Genomic DNA, 21,202 nt, shown 5'->3' on the forward strand with positions numbered 1-21,202 from the left:
ATAGATTCTAATTTAAAGAACAGAAAACAGAAATCATTTGCAACATTTTTCTGCACTCTCCCACACATGCAGATACAATAAATATAGTTAATTGTTTAAGAACCACATGCCATCAAATTTATAGCACTGATATAAAAGTACAACAGAGACGGCATCAAAATCATATGGTTCCAGGTTGCCTTTATATCTGTGCTGCTCTGCTTGATTAATGGCAACACACAGTGCAGCAACATCAAGTGAACCCTGGCTTGGAAAAGGCTACCACTTCTTGACTGCGTTTGATGCAGTTTTGCTATATATTTATATATAGAGAAACAACACTATTTGGTGGGTGTCCCGAGTAACCTAATTTGTAGTAACATATATAATTAATTTTGCTTATTTTTGCTGATGGTTTGCCATCTTGTATTTTGGTCTGCTAATTACACCAAAGAACATTTTAATTTCTACCATAGCAGAAGAAAAAAAAACTACCAGTGAAACAGACATCCTTTAAGCTTAATTCGCTTGACATGCAAAAAGAATCCTAATTAGTGACAGCCATATTATATAGGATACAGTAGGCAGCTCTGGAAAACTGGAAGAAAAATACCTGGCATGTATTATTTACTCCAGTGAAAATCATGGAATAAATTCTCTTACTTAATCCTTTTGTACAAAATTACTGGTTTTCAATAAAACACAAATCTCTTTTATATCCCAGGGCAAAACGCATTTTAGGGTTGCAGTTCTTCATATGAAAATGTGCCATTTATCAATGGTAGCATGTGTGATCTGAGAGTGTAGGTAGGTTAGCAGATACAAAGCAAATAGCTATCAGAGTATTTAATCACACGATCATTATCAATATACTTACAGTTCAATAAAATAAACAAACTCCTTGCATAGAGGCAATGACACATGCAGGTGACAAAGTGAACAATACTGTATATTGCACCCTTGCTAGCAATGTAAATCACTGTAGGTAAACTATTTAAATAGAGCAAAAATACCATCTGGGTACCGCCAGGGCCTGTCCCCTCTAGTTAGGTTACTGTTAGCCCCCCAGTGGCATAACTACCGGGGGAGCAGGGGGTACGATTGGGCCAGGGCCCCCTGGCAGCTCACGCGCCACTGACTTCTTCAGTGTTTCCAGGTGTACGGAGGGGGGCAGGGGCCCGGCTGCACATCCCGCGTCAGGGCCCGCCCCCTCTAGTTACGTTACTGTTAGCCCCTGCAGTTGACTGTTGAGATTCTGTGGCTGAATTCAAGGATTTTGTTTTCACATTTTTCCTTATTTGGCATTGGCTGATTCCACCAGATACCAGACCTAAAGCATTACATATAGAATATAAATATATTATACCCTTGCACTAATAGTAATTTATTATTATTCACTATTTGAATTATTCATTTATTCTTCAGTTAGATATTGCAGAATTAATTTATCAGTCACAGATTCCAGTCTGAGCAAGTGCAGACCTAGAGCCACCATGTAATGTAGCTAATCTCTAAGTTATCGGCACATAAAGGAAGTACGGTAACAAAAAAATTGAAAATGCTTTAGATGTATGTTATATGCATTTATAAATAATATCTGTTCTGGGTCGATAAATAAAGTACAGTATATGACATTTTTGGTAGTGATAGTCCTGTTTTTTATTCAGAAAGTTTTTTTAATCAGATATTTGCGCAAGTCAAAATATGAATAAAGTTCATTGTGCTCTTTTCCAGACTGTATCTATTTGTTTGAGATTGTGAAGTGTTTTTTTTTTAATCATTAAGCTTTGAATTGTGTTAATTGTAATGCAATGCTCATTATCTTCTTAGAAATCAGTGAAAGGGTATGGTGTTAGAGCAACCACACCCCATCAGGGGCCCCCGCTGCCTGCTCGCTTCCCTCACCAACTCCTTACCGCTCATTCCCCCGCCTGTCCCTGACTGCTCACCCCCCCCCCACTGGCCCCTTATCCCTCGCTCCCCTCCATGAGCACCTAGACTTTGCCGATTGGAGGAGGGAAGGCAGCGGTGGGGAGTGGCAGTACCTATAGGTATGGTGAGGGTCTGAGCCGGTCCAGGTTTTTTTGCCAGTGCCCGCCATCCCAGTCCGACCCTGACTCCTTCTAATAAAACTAAGCAAAATAAATCTATAAGTTAAAGTCCACTGTTAAGCAAATAATGATAAACCAGTCTAAGGCAATATTTGTTTAAGGGATACTGTCATGGGAAAATTTGCAAAATGCATCAGTTAATAATGCTGATCCAGCAGACTTCTGTACTGAAATTCCTTCTTCAAATGAGCAAACAGATTTTTTTTATATTTAATTTTGATATCTGACATGGGGCTAGACATATTTTCAGTTTCCCAGGTGCCCCCAGGCATGTGACTTGTGCTAAACTTCTGTCACTCTTTTCTGCTGCACTGCAAGTTGGCGTGAAATCACCCCACTCCCTCCCCCCCAGAGGCCCATCAGCAGAACAATGGTAAGGTAACCATTTAACAGCTCCCTGGTAAATATAAGAACAGCACAGTGAGTAGAAGAAACAATAGCCTGTCAGAAGGCAGTTCCATAGTGCAGCACTTGCTCTTTCAGAAAGCACATGACTAGTGATGGCGTGAATTTGCTGCTGATTTCCGTGTTTTGCCGCCGGCGAATACACTCGTGAAACTGTGGCAAAAATTTGCTGGCGAAAAATCCACCGCATAAAAAAAAATTGGGTGCGCATAAGAATTGTTGTGCTTCAAAAATTTTCAGACGCTCATTGACTTTAATGCATTTGGACACATTTTTCGATGTTTCGCGAATTTCGCTGGAAATTCACAAATTTTTTGGGGAAGCAAAACGGGACAAAGTCGCCCATCACTACACATGACCAGGCAAAATAACCTGAGATGGCTGCATACACACCAATATTATGCAGTAACTAAAAATACAATTCTTGGCTTAGATATTACATTGTACATGGTACATTAAATTATTTGCAGTGTAAACTGTGTAATTTAGAAAAAAATAAAAATCATGACAGTATCCCTTTAAGTAAGTCCCTTCCTTATGCTCCAGCATCTGTCTATTACATTTATTCTTTTCCATATTTATTTTCATATGTGTACAAGACTCCTGGACGACAGATATATTTCCCCTTTATTCAGGTACCTTGAAGGTTCACAGGAGGGCTAATTACTGCAGCAGTGCAGGAAATAAAAGTGCCTGGGAGTTCAGGAGAGGTGTTGTAGACACAGGTGAGGTCTGCAAAAGGAAAAGTGTGTGAAAACTGTTCTCCTTGCTGAGGATCAAACAGTTTGCAAGGCTAGGTAAGCCTGAACCCTGAGTGAGAGTTAATTGTTTTGTCAATTTCGCTGTGCATGAAAGCCAATGTTACTTTATGCAATAAAAGGACATTTATTCTACTGCTGTGTTGTGGCCGTAGTGCATGAGCGATCCCATTCCCCCTGAACTTTACTCTAGATACAAGCTGCAAGTGTTTTATAGAGAAAGTTTCATGTTTGAAGCATATCTTGAGTTTACATCATTATTTATTTAATAATTTTAATTCTTTGTTTCTAAACAAAGATTTCATACTTTAATTAAAACATATTGTTTGCCTTACTGGCAGTTTTTTTTTTTAAATGTCTCCAAGAGGTATCTTTTCATATCCTGGCTGTCCTGCACAATTGCAACAGTCCAGTCAAATGGTCTTTGGAAGGAAAATCATAAACATATAAATTATTTTTATTTACTACCTGCTATTTATATAGCATTGACACATTTACACAGCACTTTTTCAAGATTATACCTCAGTGTAGTTTACAAGCCACTATCACATGCTCACACACAGCAGGGTTATTTAATGAGGAGACAATTAACCTGCCTTGGTATCCGGAGGACTCAAGGTTGGACTCGTCTCAAGTGGCAGCAGATCCTGAGTTACCAGGGGCAGCAAAAAGCCACTCCTGGTAACTTTTAGAGCTGAATTTTCTATCATTTAACTGGGAATTTGGTTCTTTAAGTGCAGAGAGTGCAATTGCGGCAAGAGGGATAGAATCGCCCCTGGTTGGACTTGAGTCTTTTTATCAACTTCACCTTCTGTGTATGTATGATATTGTGTCTCCATGATCAAATAAAAATTGATATCAGAGGAAAAGTGAATATGTATAGCAGGTACTTGCCAAGAACATACATATTTTAACTGAACTGAATTAACAATACTGTCTTACTTTGAGCTTTGTAGTGGAGCTAGAAGTCAGGTTTAAGTGAAACACGAATTATGTATTACACAAAAACTTTTTTTTACAAATTATGTCTAATAACAAAAAAAAAAATGTCCTTTCATACCCTGAATGGAGTGTGCTTTGTTGCTATTAAATCCTATTTGATGTGCTATATATTCATACATGATTTGCAGCTCCTTCTTTGGGTATAATTTAGAAATGACCATGAGGTGTATGGCCTAGAGCCAAAGCACAGTATAGTATTTGCCTCAGTTATATAGCCTGTATCAAAGTCCATATTCTAGGTCAGCCTTGCTAAACCTTCAACAGCTAATCATTTTCAATGCACAGACCTGAACTACTTTGGTTTGTGATCACAGCAGAGCCCTGGAGCCAAATCTTACAAGATCTCAGTTTACCTACACAACTCCTGTTCTACCTAGCCAACAATTGTAGTTTTAATTAATAAAACCCAAGTCAATTCATTTGTGCCTTCTAGCAAAAGAGTGACTGGGACAGGTCATTATTTTAAATTAATCCTCTGTTGCCGTGGGGTTTTGCAATGTACTGTATACTTTTCCAGTAACACAGAACATGAAAAGCAGCGTAGCAAAGTACAATGCAAGCAGCACTGCTCTGTTATGCCAATGTTATTGCATTAAAGAGCTATTTTTAAAAACACAGACAATATTTCTTCATCTTTTTACCAGTGGAACACAAAGTGTTTTATCTTAACTACTTTGTGATCTCACAATTGAAAATCATAGACAAAGCCAAGAGCTATAAAGTAAATATGTTTAGAGAGATGAAAAGCTAATTTAAAGCCCTCTGAGGCTTAACCTCAAACACTGAGCATGGATTTTGTTGAGATAGTTTTTATATGATCTTCTAGATGATCCTAAGTTAATAACTTTATGAAACAAGAGCAAAACAAGAAAAATGTGCTATCTTATGTTGCTATTCTAGTTATTGCTAGCCAAAAGTAAGCAACCTTCACATTGTAATAAACAAAAATTGTAGATCTGGTCAACCAATGTATACATTTTCATTTTACTTCTGGCAAATATCATAGCCACTGTTTCACATAAGGAAGCTTGCCTTTTTCATTACTAAAGAACCAAGTCAGGTTTTCCTTTAGCCTGTAAACCTCCCCTACTGTTATAGTCTCTGATGATGCCAGACCTTTAAATACAAATTTTAAAAGGCCTCTCATGCAAAAGTAACTCCCTTTTAGCATCACATAAAAAAGGCAAATCCCTGTAGCTGACTGTGCCATAGATAACCTTTCTCTTTTAGTTATATACATTCCTGAGTAGGGATGTCGCGGACTGTTCTGCGGCGAACTTGTTCGCGCCCGCCGCAAGTTCGCGAACGTCGCGCGACGTTCGCCAATAGGCGTTCGCGTCAAAATCGTTCGACCATTCGACCATTCGGTCGCTAAAATCGAACGATTTTCGATTAAAATCCTTCGATCGTTCGAATCGAACGATTTTCGGATGTTCGAAGTTCGCGAACTGTTCGCGAACTGTTCGCATTTTTTGCCGGTGTTCGCGAACGGCGTTCGCGAACACATTATCGGCGGTTCGCTACATCCCTATTCCTGAGCCATACTTCCACTACTGTGCACTAGTTTTAAAGTTTCAAGGGGAAAAATTATGTCTGTTTCCATGGTTACATAGTAGTTGAGAATAAAAAGAGGTATGTTCATTAAGTTTACCCATTTGCCCTACCCAATATCTAGTTTGTCCATTCCAATACTAATGATTAGATGGATCCCATTTAATGCAGAATTATAAAACCATGCAGGTCTCAATGTTGGAGAGAACTGCAGCTGCATTGTCAAATAAGGAAGCACCTGTGTTATGATTCATGATTGTGGCTATAAGCATGCAATACCTACAGGCAGTGGTGGATTGATAAGATGAGTCATAGGCATCTGAACTGGGGGGGCCACAGGGGTCCGTGGCCCCCCAGAATTTTCCTCCTTCGGTTTGGAAGTTTTTTTATATTGCTGGTGTGTGTCTGTAAAGGAAGCCCTGCCTGCCACAGAGCGGGAGCCGAGATGAGGAACCGAGCTTCAGACAGTGGTGGCATAACTATGGGGGAGCAGGGGGTGCAATTGCACCAGGGCCCTCTCCCCCTGCTTCCCCCATGGCCCGGGGAAATGTCTCAACTACACAAAAAAACACACAGTTTTAGACATTTGATGAAAAATAGAAATTTGATTGTTAGTAATTGACTACACAAGGGGACCAAAATTTGTGGTTTTCCTAATATATTTTTTTAAAAGCTCTTAAAATTTGAGATTTATTTAGTGTAACCAAGTGTAAACCAATCAATGCAAAACTTCACCAAATAAAAGTTGTGGAGGTCCTATAGAAGTCAATGGGTGCTGTGCTGATCTTATTGGACCGCTTTAAATCAATTCGGACTTTTAGAGGTTTTCAGATTTTTTTTCAGTAAGAATTGGACTCAGATCTTGCATTCAGACACTGCTTCTTACACACTGCTACAGGTAGTTTACTGAAGAGTGATGTAAAAAAATACATTTAAGTAAATAAATAGGGTAAAGGACAATGTCACTAAAATGGAAATTCCAGCACAATAACAAATCAGTTGCACATACTGAAAGCATTATTCAATGGTACTTATGTCCAAACATGTTCTAATGAATCAAGCTCAGTTACTCCTATTGACACTGGGGAACCCTCAAGCTCAAGTACACCTATTGATGCATGTGCAATTGCAATATTGCCAAATTGCTGAGGAAACTATTTCTGCATCCAATCACTTTGACTTTGCATACTACACATAGTAAATACATGGTCCTCAGTGTTTGATAGATGATGTCTGATTATCAAGCAGAGCTAAAAAGGAAACCTTTATTGAAGCTTCCTATCCAGGTGTTGAAGATTTTAGAAGAGAGTAAAATAATATATAAAAAGAGGTAGAAACTGGGGGTAGACAGTGCACCTTTTTAAGGTAGTGAGAGAGTATGCATATTGTATCATTTTAATTAGGAACAGATGGAAAGCAATACATTAATGGAGACATGATGAGTGGTGCAAGAATAAATCTGTACACCTATCAGAATTACGATAATGCACTTTGCGTGACATTGGTTTTCCTTCTTTTTTTTTTTTTAATACATACTAGTGTGTATATGAAATTGCCAAGAGCAATGCAATAACATTTTGCAGTAGCATAATTGATTTTCCTCAGGTACTTTCCGGTATGCAGATTAGATTATAACCAATGGTCTGAGGAAGTGTATCGCTGTTTTCAGTAGGAAGTTTTCACTGGGCAATTCAATGAACTTGTTCAGTCCTATTCTGAGCCCTTCTTATTCAATGAAGAGAAGGGGTGGATATATGTGCCATTGTCAGACCATCTTCTAAAGGCAAAAAAAGCATTTCTGCCTCAAGAGAGGCATTGCAATTAATTGCACTAAAAATCAATTTGGTTGTTTGTATGGTCTGCAGGACTGCAATAACATGAGTTTTATCTCCCTCTGCATTGACTGTGAACATGATCTGGCAAGAACATTGATGTGACTAAGTGCCATGAAATTAGCAAAAGAGACAAAATTTTTAATGGGTTCTAACAGTTTGGAAATTGAAAATAAATTTCTCTGAGATCCCAGGCTTGTTGTGTAAAGCAGCTGTCTAGTTTGACACCATGCTCTGTGATTCCTGTCCAAAACATAATTTAGAATTTGATACATTTATTGGCAAGAGCACATTTAGCTGGCCTTGCAGTTTTACTATTGATTTTTCATTTTTTAAGAGTCAGTGGTTTGATAACTTCTTATAGAATCTGAAAGCTGCAATGCAAATTTTATAATATTTTTTTTAACTCTTGAAATAATAAGGGCGGTATTTTGCTGACATGAGAACATGGCTGTAGTGATACATTATGTTACTGGGTAACCAGCACGTTACTGCAAACCCTTTCTGTTCTTCCTTTTGTACTAAAACTTGGAACTAGAGAATATTTGGTTGTCAAAAGAGAAATTTCAGCACGTCATCTCTGTTTTCTCTGACCTAATAGTGGAACTTTTTAAGATGTATAAAATGGTTCATAATCTCTAAAATCCCAAACTTTAATGAATCGTAAAACTTCCCAAATTATTATGATTAGCTTTGTTGTGAAAAGAATTGATCAAGGGTATCACTTCTTCTCGCTGCTATCAAAGGTTAATGCATTACAAAGTTTTTCTCATACACTTTGCCTTAACTTTAGAATCGTTAACAAATTTTATAGAAACATTCTATAGAAACATATGAATTCATTGGTCAGATGTCAATTTTACTACTTTAAATTGTTACCCTACTATATGAAACAACATACAATTATATTAAATGACCAAAGTAAATTAGAAAGCATAACTAAAAAAAGGTGGGTCCCATAACAAAATTTTGTAAGCCCACAAATCTGAGAATAGGCGTTATTTTGTATACAGGTATAGGATCTGTTATTTGGAAACCCATTATCCAGAAAGCTCCAAATTACAGAAAGGCTGTCTCCCATAGACTCCATTTTATCCAAATAATCCAAATTTATAAAATTATTTCCTTTTTTAATTAAACAGTACCTTGTGTCTGATCCAAACTAAGATATAACTAATCCTTATTGGAAGCAAAACCAGACTATTGGGTCTATATAATGTTTACATGATTTTATAGTAGGCTTAAGGTATGAAGATCCAAATTACATAAAGATCCGTTATCTGGAAAGCCCCAGGTGCCAAGCATTCTACATAACAAGTCCCATACCTACACTAAAAATCAGTAAGAGCCCAGCTGGACTTATTACATTTCTGGGCCCCCAACTATGCACAGTTTTGATTAGAAGTCCCCTTTTTTCAGGCCTAAAACATGTAGTATGGGCTTTCATTGCCTCAATTAAAATTGCTATTTGTGTTGCTGACTTTTTAATTGGTCTTATTAATAGTTTTTTTTTCATTGTCTGCCTCTTACTGGCTTTCAAATGGCAGTCACCGACCCCAGTAGCAAAAAAAAAAACACTTCTGTGAGTTCCAATTGTATTGTCATTGTTACTTATTATTAATTATCTTATTATACAGACCCTCTCCTATTCATATTCCAGTCTATCAGTCAAACCACTGCCTGGTTATACTGTAGCAAACAGATAGCTACTGAAATCATACTAGAGAGTGGCTGAACAAAAAAATAAAGATTAATTAAAAGCAGCGTCTACATCATACTAAAAAAATACACTGAAATGTGACCTACCCATTTAATATATAATATATTTCTGAGTATTTTACTCATATTGAGTTAATATTGAATATTACTACAGAAGGTATGGCCAATATGAGCCGATTGGTCAGCCCAGAGCCCTAGTGATGTGGTAGCATAGCCAATTGCCAAAAAAGATCAGTTTATGCATTTAAAGTGCAATTTAGTGTTTTGCATGTGTGGCAAATTTGACCTTTCTGACTGATCATCTCGGCATGCATGGCCACTGTGTGTTAGCAGTTTCCATAGACTATCTTGCCAACCCAGTCACTAAGATTATCCAAAATTATAAGAATTACATTTAGCGATAAATAGAGCAAAGAACCAGCCAATTTCACCTTCAATATCTCAATATCATCCGTATAAACTGCTCGGCAAAGAACCAGACAGTTTCACCTTCAATATCTCAATATCATCCTTATAAACTGCACTTTGGTCAACTAATTGGAATGTTTCATCTTCTTTTTGATCAGATATGAGAAATGGGACAAAACATACATAACGTTTCACAAAAGACACTAAGGTCACAGGACTGTTTGTTCCCATGCCAAGAAGTTAAACAGCAGGCCCAAATTTGGCATTTCAACAATGTTAGTCTGACCCAGCAGAGGCAGCTCTAATGTCTGAGGATTACTCGCACAGTAAATGCACTGCAGACCCTTTCATCAGCAGCAAGACCAACTGCCAAAAAAAATCCCTTAACTGGGACAATTATTGCTAATGTAATTCGTTCACCAAAATCATATTCAATTTTTCATGAAGTGCAAACATGTTTTCTATGTCCCCAGAGCATTTATTAGCAACTGCTGTAACCTCCCTCTCGTTTAATTCTAACACAGTGAACTGTGCTCGACTTTAAGTCTCTCTGTTGGACAGTAGAGAGGAATAAAAGCAACTTTTTGGGGGAATTTTTATTGACTTGACTTTCATTTCAATTTCAAGGCCCAAAGCAAGTCGTGTTTTTTTAAAAAGGGAAGTTTTTAAAGTGCTGCCAGAATAAGCCTATATATTTAGAATTTCGGCCTACAATGTTTTAATGAGCTCTGTCAAATTTGATTGGCAATAAAGTTACTGTATTTAAACCTTTATTAAAAAAAGTAAATTACTTTTTTATTATATTTTTTACTTGCATTCTGATAGGTGGATGATTTTAGTTTACAAAGGGGAGCTACATCCTGAAATGTATGAATGGTACTTTAGCCTAAGAAGAAAACATAAGCAGTGTAGAAATCACTGTATTTGTAGCTAACTAGCTATGTGATAATTATCAGACTTGAGTGTCTTTAGCATTGAGCTACAACTTTCACTGTGAAGATCACGGGAAACTAAAGTCTGTATTAAAGAGAAGAAAATTAATTTGGCTTATTGCAGAAAGATAAAGTTTTTGATTATTCATTTCTATCTGGAATTACTGATACAGTACACAAAATTAAGAGTGGATTATACGTAAGTAGGGGAAAAAAACTTCTTCAATGCTTACTGTATTACTTTGACTTTGTGTTACCTATAAAATTTACAGATGCCACTAGCTACAGACCGCCTTTGACAAATTTTGCATACTTTGCTACTAAAACATAATTATAATAATATCATGTCTTTATATTATTTTAAAATACTACCCCAGTAGCAAACACTGTTTAACATTTTAAATATCATGTTTTGTTTTTATTTATTAAAAAATAAAAAGCTGTCATGTGGGTCATGTGATCAGAACTCTCCACATTGGCTCACAAAACATGTGTCTGCATTAAACACAAATGTGTCTACAGTATTTGATTTTTTTTAATGTGTTCCTACTCCTTCCATTGTTTCAATGGTTTTGCTTGCTAGTAATCGACTCTACCATATGTTATAGCATTTCTATTTTTGCAGTGGTCCTTTGGTTAAGGTTTTGCTTTTTGTGTATATTTAAGGAAACAAATATAAATTGTCATGTATTAGAGCTTAAAAAACTAGCCTACAAAACATATTTATGAGCACTGGGCATATTTGCATCCAGGCAGCAACCTATGGCAACTAATCGAAACTTTGCTTTCAATGTTCTGCACTGATTGGTTGCTATGGCTTACTAACCAGAAGTCCCACTTGCTGACCTTTGATTGAAAACTGACCAAGTCATATATGAGGAAAGAAGCACACCATCTGGCAATTGCCTTTATTACATTTTATTGCAGATGTTGAAGCACAAGCTTTCAGGGATCAATCCCTTCCTCAGGTGCAATACACACAAACTATTTAAATACCTTACAAATCATGTGACACTAACCAGAGACGGGCCAGGGCAGCCATGTGCCCTAGGCAACCTGTCTGGGCCGGCTGAGCGCGAGCAGGCGAATTGACGCTCGTGCACACCGATTAGTGCTTGTGTGCGCATGAGCGAAATGGAGCGATCACGTGCACACAATTCATAAAAACAGAGCGTGCGCAGGATTGCAAAGGATGAAGTAAATGCAGCAATAGTCGGGGAGATCGGGACCGGATGCGGGGTAGGCGACAGAGAAGGTACGTGCCTGGCGCCCCACCAGCTTTGCGCCCTAGGCACGTGCCTACTCTGCATACCCCTAGTTCCAGCCCTGACACTAACATGTGATACGTTTAACCCTATTTTTGCCACAAAAATTAAAATATCAACCCACAGTTTGAAACATCTTAAAATGCTCCTGTCCTATGTCCCTAAGTCACTGAATAGAGGGATCATGTCAGTATTATTTTAAACTCAGTCAAGAGCTTTTACCACAGCAGCACTTATAAATCTTTCAATTTCCTCTCCTTTCAGCTCAGACCAAGATTGTGCACATGCTCAGTGTGGTCTGGGCTGCTTAGGGATCGTCATTAATCAAAACGGCACAAGTCAAATAATATCTGCCTGAAGCCGATACAGCAAGACTGATTTATAATTAGAATATACAGACTGCACGGGGTCCTGTGTTGTCATGTAATCTAATGTGGATTTTATAGTTTTTGTATTGTTTAATACAAATTTTCTCTAACTCTGCAGAACCAGTGGCTGCAGCAAAAAAGTCCTCCAAATAGAATCCCAGTTTATCTGTTTAAATCTGGCTCCATGATTGTCCCTGCAGCTGGAGTTGGAAACAGTAAAGGGGATGTAAAGGCAAAAATAAAATTCAATACAAATCTCTACACAGTCGTTGACTGCTCTACAGGGAAACAAACAAAGCTGCTTGAGTTCTGCATGGCAAGTAAGGTGGGGGCTCCCCCTGCTGTTCATAAGTATGATTTTTTCCCTGCTCAGCAGTTAGGGACCGTCTAAAAATTCCTATCCAGAGAAGTAAATAAAGGGAGAATTTCACTGCATACAGTCAGGTTTCTTATAAAAATGGTACACATTTTTCAATTAAAGTATATTGGAGATAGGTTTCTTTTTCATTAAAGAAAGTAAAAATTGGATTTTATTTTTTTGCCTTTACATGCCCTTTAAATGTTTCACATCTAATTCTTGTCAAAAGTTTCACGTCTGATTGACTATTGGGACTATGTGGTCAAAATGATTGTACATTTAAAAACTGTTTGCACCCCATCAATGTAAGGATAAGTAGAAGATTTTATGGAATCATGCTAAAATCAGTCATTTCACATGGCAAACTTTGCCCTTGTATAACCGCCTTTACACTGCCTCCAGTATAATGTAAACATGTACCGTATATACTCGAGTATAAGCCGTCCCGAGTATAAGCCGAGGTACCTAATTTTACCTCCAAAAACTGGGAAAGCTTATTGACTCAAGTATAACAATTCCTGTGTATCGCTGTTCAGCGCTGGCCCATCCACATCAAGATTCGCTACACTTATTCTTTGAAAAAACGGCTTTATTCAAATTCCATAGGTGATAACACGCGTTTCGTGCCCTTTCTATTGGCACTTCATCAGAACTCTGATGAAGTGCCAATAGAAAGGGCACGAAACGCGTTAGTTCGTACCAATTACCCACTGCCTGTTATCACCTATGGAATTTGAATAAAGCCGTTTTTTCAAAGAATAAGTGTAGCGAATCTTGATGTGGATGGGCCAGCGCTGAACAGTGATACACAGGAATTGTCTTACAGATGCCGGCTTGGAGTTGCCGGAGTATCGCGAGAGCTGCGGCCAACACGCTACAGGAAAGGGTGAGCTCCGTTTAACTTTCACTACCCGTGTTTTGTATTGACTCAAGTATAAGCCTAGGGTGAGAAATGCAAAAGCTTCTGGTAAGTTTCAATGAAAAATTGAGGGTTTCTGCTCCCATTAGAGGTGCCGGGCGTCTCATTTTTGCATGCTGGCAACCATTCTTGGACGCGGGCGAATATTCTTGGAGACTATTCTTGGACGCAGGCGACTATTCTTGGGCACGGGCGACTATTCTTAGATGCCGGCGACCATTTTTGCGCTTGACCCGAGTATAAGCCGAGGTAGAGTTTTTCAGCATATTTTGGGGGCTGAAAAACTTGGCTTATACTCGATTATATACAGTAAGTCATTTATCAGTAGTGGGCAAATATGTACTTGGGCAATAACTCATAATGACCAAATGTAGAACAACAGAAACAAAAATGTATATTCTTTATCATGAGTTCATTCATAAATGATCCAATATGTAGTGCACTTTGGGACAGAGAAAATAACTGAAGTTTGGCATTATGGACTGCAAGGAGGGGACAGAGTTGAAAGCATAAAATTTAATGAAAGTAAACCATTCCTGAAAGGGACAATATACACCCATTTCAACATTAGCTGCATGAATAGGGCTATGGTATGTTATTTCTGACACTGAACAAGATTATGAAGGCAGTTTCACTTTAGTACTTCCTTCCTGTGCCAAATAAATTGTTTTAAATTAGATCCACTATTTGGGATACAGCCGAATCCCCGAATCCTTGGTGAAAGATTCGGCCGAATACCGAACCAAATCCTAATTTGCATATGCAAATTAGGGGCAAGAAAGGAAAAAGTGGAAACAATTCTTCTTTTCTGATGAAAAGTCATGTGATTTCCCTACCTGTCCCTAATTTACATCTGCAAATTAGGATTCCAATTCAGTTTGTTTGAAAAAGTCCGAATCCCGAACCAAATCCTGGATTCGATGCATCCCTATTTTAAATTAAAACAATTAGCATAGTGTAAATTTCAAGTACTATTTAATGTGTTCATTTTTATCAAAAGTTTTTTTTAGGTGTATACTTGCCCTTTAATCTTCATTTATACATAGTTGGCCCAGTGGAATAGACAAGAAAAAAAAACTATGAAATCTTGATCTTTTATGCAATAATTGTAACAAGAAAATACAGGACAGCTTAAGAAAGGGTAAATGAAATGCAATTATTAATAGAGAAAATCAAGTAACATCTTTTCAAAATGCTCTCATTAGCTTACAATGAATTCCCTTTTAACCAAAGACAACCTGCTGTTTTGATCTATTCCACACTGCTAGTATACCATGCAGACATGCCTTACCTTGTTATTGTGCTAAAAGCAACAGATTTCTTGACAGTTTATGCTCTGAACGTTACAACTATATATTTAGCTGGGGTTCTGGTGGTAAAATCCAATGTACCTAGGGATGACAAGTGAAAATACACAGATTTAATTTAAGCACATTAGCATCCCTTATCCATCACACTATAGGAAAGCAAATGGAAAGAAAAGTAATAGGGCACAATTAAACCAGGCAAATAAATAGAAACAGTCAACAATTGACTTGGTATGTCTTACTAAAAATAATCCTGCTCTAAACTTTAATAACTAGAAAAACAAATTATCCACATGAAAAAGCAAATCTAGTCAAATATATTCCAAGCTAAGGCTGCAAGGCAGAGCACTCTAATTCCTGCTGGGTCTTAAAATGAATATAAGTGATCACATCACACAGATGTATACTTTCCAAGGATAAAAAAATCCTTGTTACTTTATTCTCCCAGTAGTTTCCAATAATGTTATAAGTTTAAAAAAGAGAGTTAATAAAAAGAAAAATGCCTCAGCAGGGAAATTCTGGGCAACAGGAATAAATTCGCAATCTAGTTTACATTAAATTAATTTAAGCTTCAATTTGGTGTAGAAAAATAGGCAGCAAGGTATAAAGAAAGAAGATACATTATTTAATGTGCTGTTTGTTAGAGGTAGAGACAGGACATATCTATTTCTCAGACAGGCCCTTTGTCTCTATAATAAGGATCATTTACAGCCTCAGTTAAAGATACAAGGTGCAAATACATGCTCAAAGTCTGCACTTCCATCAATATATCCACATGTATCTAAATGAGTTACAATGTTGTTTCATTGGCAGATCAGATGCCACCAGTCTTTGACCGTGTCTCTTAAAAGAGTGTGCTACTGTCCCTATTTTCAAAGGCCAGTCCCAAATAATGGGGCTAGAAATGTCTAGAAAAACTCTAAAACCACGATTGTCATAGAATTTATTAAGAATTCCGAATATAAGTACAAAAAAAAAAGCGCTGAATGATCTGAAAAAAATCTGAATACCTCCAAAACCTCTAAAAAATGTACGTTTTTGGATAATTCCTTGTGAAAAAAAATCAGAAAACCTCTAAAAGTCTGAATTGATTTATAGAGGTCCAATCATATTAGCGCAGCTCCCACTGACTTCTATAGCACCTTGACAACTTTTACTTGGTGATGTGTTGCATTAGAGATTCTTGTGGTTTTTACACTTAAGGGGTTATTTATCAAAATCTGAAAAGTTCTCACTATTTTCTGAAAACTACATTGACCTAATCAGTACGTCCTCCCCCCCCATTTATCAATACATTTTCCCAAAAATTACGTCTTGTTGCTGAAAACTGCAACTTTTTCAGATTTGTCACCTGAAAACCACGAGATCTTTGGATTATTGAACGAAACCCAATGCAGTTCAGGATATAAACGGAACTTGCCATTGACTTCTACATGAAATTGCCAGGTCTGAGTTGGAGTAATTTTTTATTCCGGCTTTTAACACCATCAACGTTTAATAAATCACAAAAAATTAGAGTTTATTTTCTATGGAGAAATTGTGTTTTTCCCTTTTTAAAAGTCCGACCAGAAAAGATCGGTCTTTAATAAATAACCCCTTAATAAATCTCAAATTTTTAACTGTGAGCAGTTCCTGAATGTGTCTTTATTGTTTCTCACAAAAGTTAAAGGTTTTGTTTAAATTGTTTGTGTGAATGTGGGGTCTATTCTATTGCTATGTAGGTCAGCCAAGATGATATGCGCTGTTGGCTGTGTTGTTTGGCATTACAATTATTTACAATAGTTTATATAGCAGTTGATGTTACAGTTCTACAGTTATGGTTCTCAATCATCTGCCACTGGGCCAAAGGCAGTCCTAACACAAGCCAAATGGATTTTATGTAATGGGTATGGCCTTTAACATCCAAATCCCTAACTGCTCTTCAAAAACACCAAAAGTTATTACTTCAATAAAAATAAAAAAATGTTTCCAAAGCCATTAGTGCTTATTATGACCACATCAAAAGTTTCCACAAACACATGACTGCCAGTCACAGCCATGGTTCAAAAAATAAAACATTGGCAATCTTTTCAATGAGATCCACATTTAGAGTTATGAAGTTCCTGGCAAAGTCCCGGGTGGTGGGGCTGATCGTTAGCTTATTTTTATGCATTGGAAAGGAATCCACCCAGACTCCAGGTGAGGATTTGAAAGCTCAGGCCGCATGAAAGCTCTATGGCTGCCAACAGTAGAATGAGGTCACTGCATCCAATGCAATCTTCGAGCTCTGCTATACTGCACAATGCGTGTCAAGGGTTTAGAAGTTAAAAAGAAATTCATAATGCAGAGGCTGGCTTTGTGTGATTGCTCCCAAGTGTAAGAAAAATCTTACTGACACTAACGATATTACCACGCAGAGCTTAGCAGTAGCCACTGGGGCAATGGTTAGTGTAGACTCTACTCTATAGATTGTGCTGGATTAAAGTTCTCCATTCTAGGAGCACAATGTGCTGTACATCAGAGTACAATATTTGAACCAACTGCAAAAAAGCTGGGCAATTTGAGCCCTTTATAGCACTTTGCATGTTGTCCCATAGATGGTGAATTGACCCTCATGAGATTTGTATAAACATATCCTTCTCTTCTCACAGGTTAGGCTTTGAAATAAAGATGGGTTTACAATGCACATAGCAGGACATCCTTTGGCAATTACATGATCACCCATGTGGCTTTTACTGTGTCAGGTTTGAATTATTTACACATCCGTACACAAACCTTTTACACACACACAAACACACACACACTGCAAATCATTCTCCCCCTTCCCTGTTATTTGGATCAGTTGTCAGGGCTCAGGAGCAGTGGCGGAACTACCGGGGGAGCAGGGGGTGCGCACCCCCTCAGGGCCCCCCGGCAGACCGTGCCGCTGACAAATGCGGCCAAATGCAGCCGTTCTGAGGGGGCGGGGCCCGGCTGTGCGTCACGCACCAGGGCCCGTCCCCCTCTAGTGACGATGGAGGAGGGCTGGTGATGGCAGTAGCATTCCTGAGCCCTGTCAACTGATCCAAATTGCAGTGAAGGAGCAGGAAGATTTGGGATGTGTGCATAAGTGTCAGGGAGCCGGGAGCTCCCTCCAGGGAGGTAGTCTGGATCAAGGAGGAAGCCCTCTAGTGGGAGCAAGGTCGTGGTATCTGAAGGGTTAAGCAGAATCAGTAGTAGTGGTCACAGGCAGGAGTTAATGAGGGCAGGCAGATCAGATGCAAAACTCCAAAGTCCAGACAAAGTTCAATAACACAGGCAGGTAACAGGAATCACGGACAGGGACAAGGAATCAAGGCTGGAAGCAGGAATCAGGGCAGGGAGCAGGAATCAAAGCTGGTGCAGGAATCAAGGCTGGAGCAGGGATCAAGGCTGGAAAACAGACAGTACAGGAACCCAGGATCAGTAGTGATTTAAATTCCTATTCTTGGGCGCCGTCACAGTGTTTTGGGTGCCCTTTTATGACGAGATCCCGCCACCAGTGATGACATCATCATGCAGCGACGCTGCAGTCATGTGTTCAGCATGGGTGCCGCCATCTTGGATCTTCACTGTGACCGCCGGGAATGTAAACAGCGCCATCGGGTACTTCTGGCAGTCCTGACAATAAGGTTCAGTACAGTCATGTGGCAATAACTTAAACCTGTACACAGTAAAATCTGTACATGTAACTGCAATGGATGTCCTAATATATACAGTATATGGAAGGAGTTCATTATGGCTTATACCTGTACTGGTAATTCCTCCTCTCATAAATGGGAAATCTACCTCAGCAACATAAAAGTACCATCAAACCAACAGCATAGATTTTATTATGATTTGATTATTATGTAGTGCACCCTTAAGTGTTGGCAGTATTAGTGGTGAGTATGCACTCTCTAACCCGGTGACACTCCAAGTTCCCAATAACCAGGTACACAAGAATGGCAGTGCAAGATGCACAACCCGACTTTTTAAAAAAACTGCAGAAAGGATTTGTTCGAAAAATGTTGAACGACAGCAAGACAATTAGTACTTAACAGCTCTGGAAAACACTGGAATAGCTACTGTATGACAGTTCAGCAAGAATAGGCCCCAGGGAGGACCTCCCTGGATGTAGTGTGTATCAGTGGAAGACCCCTTATTGAGTTGAAAAGACTGCTAAAAAATAGCACAGCAGCCTAAATAAATGGCAATGGTAAACCCCACTTTACATTAAATGCTGAACCAGTAAACTGGATTCTGATGGTGTCCCTTGGTAAAGGTATAAAAGGTGCTCCCTCTGAGTTGGATGTGTGAAGCTATGCTGTCAGCCCTCCTTACAATCCTTGTAGATGGAGGAGGTAATTGAGTACTGCCTTAAGTCACCCCAGCAACTCTGCTGGTTACTGGAACACACTCAGATGATGGCTGTAGTAAACACGGAGACACATTTGAGCACTGTGGAAACATCCAGCAACTCAGATGCTCCCCAGAAGCCACACAGTCTCACAGATATGACAAGGCATTTTGCCTTTTAGGGCACAATATCTCCAATGGACTGAAATAATGGAAGGCTATATAACTTCCAATGTCCTTTAAACGGGTAACTTTCTCCTGATCAAAATGGTTGACAGGCCGCACTCCTTTATCACACTTGCCATTAGGCCCTAATCCAGGGAATGCTTGACAAAGGGGTTACGCCCCGAAACGTTGCATCCGCAAATAAACGAGCAAGGGTTTCCCTGCTAGAAATATCCTGTTGTGCCAGTGATTTTCTCTTCTTCCCAATCCAGGGAATAGCAGGAGACCTATCACAGCCTGCTGCACAAGGGAGAAGGAAAATTTAATTAAAAGTAGGGAGGGGTGTGTGTATGGATGCTGGGTTTTCATTTGAAGGGGTTGAACTTGATGGACTTTGTCTTTTTTCAACCCAATTGAACTATGTAACTATGAAAAGTCTTTTTACTTAGGGAAGGCAAAATGTAGGTACCCTCAAGTGATTGCATGCAGTGGCGATCCTAGAGGGGGGCGGGCCCTGGTGTGTGATGCGCAGCCGGGCCCCGCCCCTCTCTGTACGGCCGCATATGCCGGCATTCTCATCGGCGAACGGACTGCCGGGGGGCCCTGAGGGGGTGCGGGCCCTGGCCCGCTCGCACCCCCTGCTCCCCCAGTAGTTCCGCCACTGATTGCATGTACCTGAAACCCTGGGCCGATGCACCTATTAGGAGAAAACTGCACTGGCTTGGGATTCTTCCAGTGAGCACCACGGAGCGATTGTCTTGGGCTTCTTCTTTTTTCTCGTGGCTGTGCATGCACACTGGAGCGAAAAGCTACACTTTAACGAAAAAGGCAGCCGTTTTGTTCTACTGCGCATGCGCCTGCCCAAGAAAATTTTAAGAAAGAAGAAACAGGAAGAAGAAGATTGTTCCGTGGTGCTCGCTGGAAAAATCGGAAGCCAGTGCAGTTTTCTCCTAATTGGAGCACCAGCCTGGGGCTTCAGGTAAGTAAATGCGATCACTTGAGGGTAGGATTACCACCTTTTCACCCGGTGGAGACCAGGCAGGGGGCGGGCTGTGATGCAGAGGGGGGGCATGATATGGTGGGGCATGACATTGGGGGTGTGGCTATGATGCGGCGATTGGGCAGCCCTTCTAAATGCTGTCTGGATCAAAATCGGACAGGTGGCAACCCTGCCAGTATCTAAAATTCCCAGAACACCAATGCCTGCTGCTTCCCTCTCCTGTTCCTCGATGTGGAGGGCAGGACCCAGTCTGTTTCCCTAGTGATTGGTTTGAGAATCCCTTCCTTCTTGCAGCTTGGAACATTAGTTCCTCTGTACTTTAGTGGAAGGCACATGGCACTATATTACCCAGAAGTATTATAGGTACAAAACATTAAGGGGCAGATTTATTAAGTGGTATAAAAATTGCCAGAACAATTTTCAACACATCACCATTGATACATTTGTTATCTTTGTTCCTGCTGAGCAGATTCCCTGAGTTTCATTAAAGGCATCTTTTAGAGTTGATACAATAGTTGCTAATATTCCACAGATGCTGCTAAGAAATGTATTAACTAATTGTATTAACTAAACATAGCAAATTGTAACTGTTCAGAATCTGTTCCTAGATCACTGAGCTGCCAGATTAGAGACAGGAACATTCAATTTAAATTTTGGGAAACCAGTAATAAATTAAGGATGGAAAGTAATTGAAAAAAGTCTTCGTTATAACAACTCTGATAACAACTCAACTGAAAAAAAGGGTTTGGAAGGTGAACAATTCAAGTAAAGCAGGCTAGCACACACAG

At 39.2% G+C, this 21,202-nt stretch overlaps 1 protein-coding gene across 5 annotated transcripts in view; it reads right to left on the reverse strand.

Annotated features, from left to right (window-relative positions):
• pknox2.S (PBX/knotted 1 homeobox 2 S homeolog) overlaps positions 1 to 21,202 on the reverse strand; it is a 404,889-nt gene that overhangs the window by 156,502 nt on the left and 227,185 nt on the right. For 4 of the 5 annotated variants that reach the window (XM_041571317.1, XM_041571318.1, XM_018227740.2 and 1 more), the window contains one exon: positions 14,899 to 14,998. The exons of the other annotated variant lie outside the window; for it this stretch is intronic. The gene's annotated coding sequence lies outside the window, so the exon portion shown is untranslated. The remainder of the gene's footprint in view (positions 1 to 14,898; positions 14,999 to 21,202) is intronic. 5 annotated transcript variants of the gene reach the window in all.

Source organism: Xenopus laevis, chromosome 7S (genome assembly GCF_017654675.1).
Source record: "Xenopus laevis strain J_2021 chromosome 7S, Xenopus_laevis_v10.1, whole genome shotgun sequence".
In the NCBI taxonomy this organism is placed as follows: Eukaryota; Metazoa; Chordata; class Amphibia; order Anura; family Pipidae; genus Xenopus; species Xenopus laevis.